This window comes from Colius striatus, chromosome 2 (assembly GCF_028858725.1).
Source record: "Colius striatus isolate bColStr4 chromosome 2, bColStr4.1.hap1, whole genome shotgun sequence".
Classification (NCBI taxonomy): Eukaryota; Metazoa; Chordata; class Aves; order Coliiformes; family Coliidae; genus Colius; species Colius striatus.
In genome coordinates this window covers 39,130-45,268 of record NC_084760.1, presented here as the reverse complement: position 1 = coordinate 45,268, position 6,139 = coordinate 39,130, and positions in this window count along the sequence as shown.

Genomic DNA, 6,139 nt, shown 5'->3' with positions numbered 1-6,139 from the left:
GGGGGCGACGGGGGGCTACGGACACGATGGGGGGGGGACACGTGGATGGTGACGGGAAAAGGGGGTGGTGAGGGGCACAGTGTGAGCACAGGGATGGTGATGGTACACGGGGGGGTGAGGGGACACGGGGGTGGTGAGGGGACATGGGGGTTGTGAGGGGAAAAGGGGATGGTCAGGGGACACGGGGATGGTGAGGGGACAAGTGGGGGTTGAGGGGACATGGGGCTGGTGAGGGGAAACGGGGGTGGTGAGGGGACAAGGGCATGGTGAGAGGACATGGGGGTGGTGAGGGGAGAAGGGGATAGTGAGGGGAGAAGGGGCTGGTGAGGGGACACGGGGGGATGAGGGGACATTGGGCAGGTGAGGGGACACGGGGTGGTGAGGGGACAAGGGCGTGGTGAGGGAAGAAAGGGATGATGAGGGGACACGGGGGTGGTGAGGGGAGAAGGGGATGGTGTGGGGACACGGGGGGGGGTGAGGGGACACAGGGGGTTCAGGGTACAAGGGATTGGTGAGGGGACATTGGGCAGGTGAGGGGACATGGGGGTCGTGAGGGGTCACGGGGCTGGTGAGGGGACACGGGTGGGGTGAGGGGACACGGGGATGGTGAGGGGAGAAGGGGATGGTGAGGGGAGAAGGGAATGGTGAGGGGACACGGGGGTGGTGAGGGGACACGGGGGTGGTGAGGGGACACGGGGGTGGTGAGGGGACACGGGGGTGGTGAGGGGAGAATGGGATGGTGAGGGTAGATGGGGATGGTAAGCGGAGAAGGGGAGGTTTAGGGGAAAAGGGGGTGGTGAGGGGACATGGGGCAGGTGAGGGGCCACGGGAGTGATGAGGGGACAAGGGGGTGGTGAGGGGAGAACGGTATGGGGAGGGGACAAGGGGATGGTGACGGGTACAGTGTGGGCACAGGGATGGTGAGGGGAGATGGGGATGGTGAGGGGAGATGGGGATGGCGAGGGGACATGGGACTGGTGAGGGGACACAGCGGGTGGTGAGGGGACACGGAGTGGGCACAGGGATGGTGAGGGCACACAGTGTGGGCACAGGAATTGTGGGGGGACACGGTGTGGGCAAAGGGATTGTGAGGGTACACTGTGTGGGCACAAGGATGGTGTGGGACATGGTGTGGGCACCGGGACAATGACGGGACACGGTGTGGGCACAGGGATGGTGAGGGACACAGTGTGGGCACAGCGATGGTGGGGTCTCGGTGTCAGCACAGGGACAATTAGGGGACACGGTGTGGGTATAGGGATGGTGTGGGTCACGGTGTGGGCACAGGGATGGTGTGAGACATGGTGTGGGCACAGGGATAGTGAAGGGACATGGTGTGGGCACAGGGATGGTGAGGAGACGTGTCAGCAAAGGGACGGTGTGGGGACACAGTTTGGGCACAGGGATGTTGAGGGAACACAGTGTGGGCACAGGGATGGTGAGGGAACATGGTGTGGGCATAATGATGGTGTGGGACTCGCTGTGGGCACAGTGATGGTGAGGGCACGGTGTGGGCACAGGGACAATGAGGGGAAACGGTGTGGGCACAGGGATTGTGTGGGGCACGGTGTGGGCACAGGGATGGTGAGGGGCACAGTGTGGGCACAGGGATGGTGAGGGTACACGAGGGGGGTGAGGGGACATGGGGGAGGTGAGGGGACAAGAGGGGGGTGAGGCGACACGGGGGTAGTGAGGGGACACGGGGGTAGTGAGGGGAGAAGGGGGTGGTGAGGGGACACGGGGATGGTGAGGGGACACGGGGGGGGTGAGGGGAGACGGGGATGGTGAGGGGAGACGGGGAGGGTGAGGGGACAAGGGTATGGTGAGGGGACAAGGGGATGGTGAGGGGCACGGTGTGGGCACAGGGATGGTGAGGGGACACAGGGGTGGTGAGGGGACAAGGGCGTGGTGAGGGGACACGGGGACGGTGAGGGGAGAAGGGGCTGGTGAGGGGAGAAGAGGTTGCTGAGGGGACATGGGGCTGGTGAGCGGACCCGGGGGGGTGAGCGGACATGGAGGAGGTGAGGGGACACGGGGGGGGTGAGGGGAGAAGGGGCTGGTTAGGGGACAAGGGGGTGGTGAGGGGAGAAGGGGATGGTGAGGGGACACGGGGGTGGTGAGGGGAGAAGGGGATGGTGAGGGGACACGGGGGTAGTGAGGGGACACGGGGGTGGTCAAGGGAGAAGGGCATGTTGAGGGGACATGGGAATGGTTAGGGGAGACGGGGATGGTGAGGGGAGAAGGGGATGGTGAGGGGAGTGGGCACAGGGATGGTGTGGGACACGGTGTGGGCACAGGAATGGTGAGGGGACATGGTGTGGGGGCACAGGGATGGTGTGGGGAAACTGTGGGTATAGGGATTGTGAGGGGACATGGTTTGGGCACAGGGATGATGTGGGACATGGTGTGGGCACAAGGATGGTGTGGGACACAGTGTGGGCACAGGGACAATGAGGGGACATGGTGTGGGCACAGGGATGGTGAGGAGACACAGTGTGGGTACAGGTATAGTGTGGGACTTGGTGTGGGGGCACAGGGACGGTGGGGGTACACGGTGTGGGCACAGGGATTGTGAGGGGACACGGTGTGGGCACAGGGATGGTGAGGGCACGGTGTAAGCACAGGGACAATGAGGAGACATGGTGTGGGCACAGGGATGGTGGGGGCACAGTGTGGGCACACGGACAATGAGGGGACACGCTGTGGGCACACGGATGGTGTGGGACACGGTGTGGGCACAGGGATCCTGAGGGGACACAGTGTGAGCACAGGAATGATGGGGGGACACGGTGTGGGCACAGGGATTGTGTGGGACATGATGTGGGCACAGGGACAATGAGGGGACACGGTGTGGGCAGAAGGATGGTGAGGGGATATGGTGTGGGGGCACAGGGATGGTGGGGGGACACAGTGTGGGCACAGGGATGGTGAGGGGACATGGTGTGGGCATAGGGATGGTGTGGGACACGGAGTGGGCACAGGGATGGTGTGGGACATGGTGTGGGTACAGGGATGGTGAGGGGACATGGTGTGGGGGCACAGGGATGGTGGGGGGCTACAGTGGGGGCACAGGGATGGTGTGGGACATGGTGTGGGCACAGTGACAATGAGGGGACATGGTCTGGGAATAGGGATGGTGTGGGACACGGAGTGGGCACAGGGATGATGAGGGGACACGCTGTAGGCGTAAGGATGTTGTGGGACACCGTGTGGGCACAGGGATGGTGTGGGACACAGTGTGGGCACGGGGACAATCAGGGGACATGATGTGGGCACAGGGGTGGTGGGGGGACACGGTGTGGTCATAGGGATAGTGGGGGGACACGGTGTGGGCACAGGGATGTTGAGGGGACATGGTGAGTGGGCACAGGGATGGTGAGGGGACACAGTGTGGGCAGAGGGATGCTCGGGGGACACGGTGTGGGCACAGGGATGGTTTGGGACACAGTGTGGGCACAGGGACAATCAGGGGACATGGTGTGGGCACAGGGATGGTGGGGGGACACGGTGTGGGCACAGGGATGGTGAGGGCACGGTGTCGGCACAGGGACAATGAGGGGACACAGTGTGGGCACAGGGACGGTGGGGGGACACGGTGTGGGCACAGGGACAATGAGGGGCCAGAGCTGCGGGTGGCACCGGGACAGGAGGTGGTGGTGACTATCGTACCTTTTCCCTCTTTGTCTCCCTCTCATTCTTTTCTTTGCTTCTCCCACTTTCTATTGTTGATTGTTGTGGGGAAAATAAAGTAATTCAGCACTCGACTCCCCAACCAACTTGTCAGGAGCTTACAGTAAACAATTTGCTTTGTGACCAGAGACATTTTTGAGAAGGGATTCTCGCAGGCCCTAATTCTGTTCTGTCATTCTATCCTATTTGGGACATAGCTCCACTGCAATACAGGTGGTACAGACTAAAAGCACGGAAACTAAAGCATGTTACGCAGGGAGAGTTGAAAAGAATTACTTAAACTATAGACAAGGGTGCGAAGTGTTGCAATAGACAAATCTCTCAGTTTATTTTATATATAAAGGGCACGGGGCCTCAGAGCAGACTCACCGCTGGCATTTCTGCCGGACGTAAAGGCACAACCATTCGCCATCTCCTTTGTGCCTCGGGCCACGTTTCCAGCTGCCGGGCTCGGGGTGAGCGCCTGCGGTTGGGTCTGGGCGAGAGGGTGAAGTGCTGCGGCGCTGAAGCCCCGGCCTTCTGTTCCCAAAGAACGGAACCCGGGCTGCTTAGATTTCTGTTCTGCGTATCCATTGTAGTTCACGGATCCTGGGCAGAACCCCCCAAAAAAAGACCTCAACGGACCCAGGACAGAGGCTGGATGGATGCTGGATGGATCCCAAACGGATCCTGGACAGTCTCCCCCAAAAAGACCTAAATGGACCCAGAGCAGAGGCTGGATGGATCCCAGATGGATCCCAAATGAATCCCGGGCAACCTCCCCCTCCCCAAAAGGCTCTGAATAGACCCAGAATATAGCCTGGATGGATCCCAGCCCAGAGACAAAACAGATCCTGGATAAACCTCCCCAAAAAGACCCTAAATGGACCCAGGACACAACCTGGATGGATCCCAGCCCAGAGACAAAACAGATCCTGGACAAAACCCCCCCAAAAAGGCCCTAAATGGACCCAGGGCAGAGCCTGGATGGATCCCAGACAAACCCCCCCCTCCCCAAAAGGCTCTAAATGGACCCAGGACACAACCTGGATGGATCCCAGCCCAGAAACAAAACAGATCCTGGATAAACCCCCCCAAAAAGACCCTAAATGGACCCAGGACACAACCTGGATGGATCCCAGCCCAGAGACAAAACAGATCCCGGACAACCCTCCCCCCAAAAGACCCTAAATGGACCCAGGGCAGAGCCTGGATGGATCCCAGACAACCCCCCCCCCCTCCCCAAAAGGCTCTAAATGGACCCAGGACACAACCTGGATGGATCCCAGCCCAGAGACAAAACGGATCCTGGACAAAACCCCCACAAAAAGACTCTAAATGGACCCAGGGCAGAGCCTGGATGACCCCTGGATGGATCCCAGATGACCCCTGGATGGATCCCAGATGACCCCTGGATGGATCCCAGATGGCCCCTGGATGGATCCCAGCCAGATCCCATTTGGCCCTTGCACCTGCTTTGGGATTTTGAGGCTTTTCCCCTTTTTTTCTGCAGCTTTTCCTCGATGACACCAAAGTGAAGAACTTCATCACTTCCTTCAAAGGTACTGGGATCCCCCCAAAAGCCCCCCAAATCCTCCCCCTCAAAAATGACCCCTCAAAATGCCCCCAAAAACCAAAATCCCCCCCAAATTATCCCCCAGATCCTCTCTGACCCCTTCCAAAGACCCAAATCCCACCCTAAAACCCCCACAAATAAGCCTCCCAAATCCTCCCAAAAAACCAAACCCCAACTCCCCCCGACCTCAAAAGCCCCCAAATCCCAACAATCCCCCTCAAATCCCCCCAGAGCATCCCAAAACCTCCCAAATCCCCCCCAAAAAGCCTCCATATTCTCTCCAACCCCCCCAAAAATGTCAAAATCCACCCAAACCCCCCAAAATATCCCCCCAAACAATCCCCAAAGTCTCCAAATCCCCTCAAATCACCCCAAAAAAACACAAAAGCCCCCCAGAAACCCCCAAATCCTCTCCAGTCCCTCCAAAATAAATCCCCCAAAAATCCCAAAATCCCCCAAATCCCCCCCAAAAAACCCCAAATCCCCTCCAACTCTCTCCAAAAGCAATCAAAATCCCCCCAACCCCCCCAAATCTCCTCAGAACCCCTCCAAAAAACCAAATCACCCCAAAATCCCTCCTCCCCATCACCATTCAGTAGCGTTTTAGCCTTAATTAGGGTCTTTAATTAGAGACTCATCTTTATTTGGGGTCTCATCTGTATTGGGGGGGCTGTGGAGTGGGGAGAAGATACTCTCATCCCCTTCATTGCCTTTGTAGGTGCCAAAACATCCTCCTCTCAACCTAATTTGCATATTAATCACCGCCTTAATTAACCACTTCCTGCCCTTAATTGCTCCCAGGCACTTGGTAACACTGATCCCTACTCACCCCCCCCCCCCCCCCCCCGTGTCCCGTCCCCCCCCCCCCCCCCCCCCCCGTCCCCCAAACCTCCC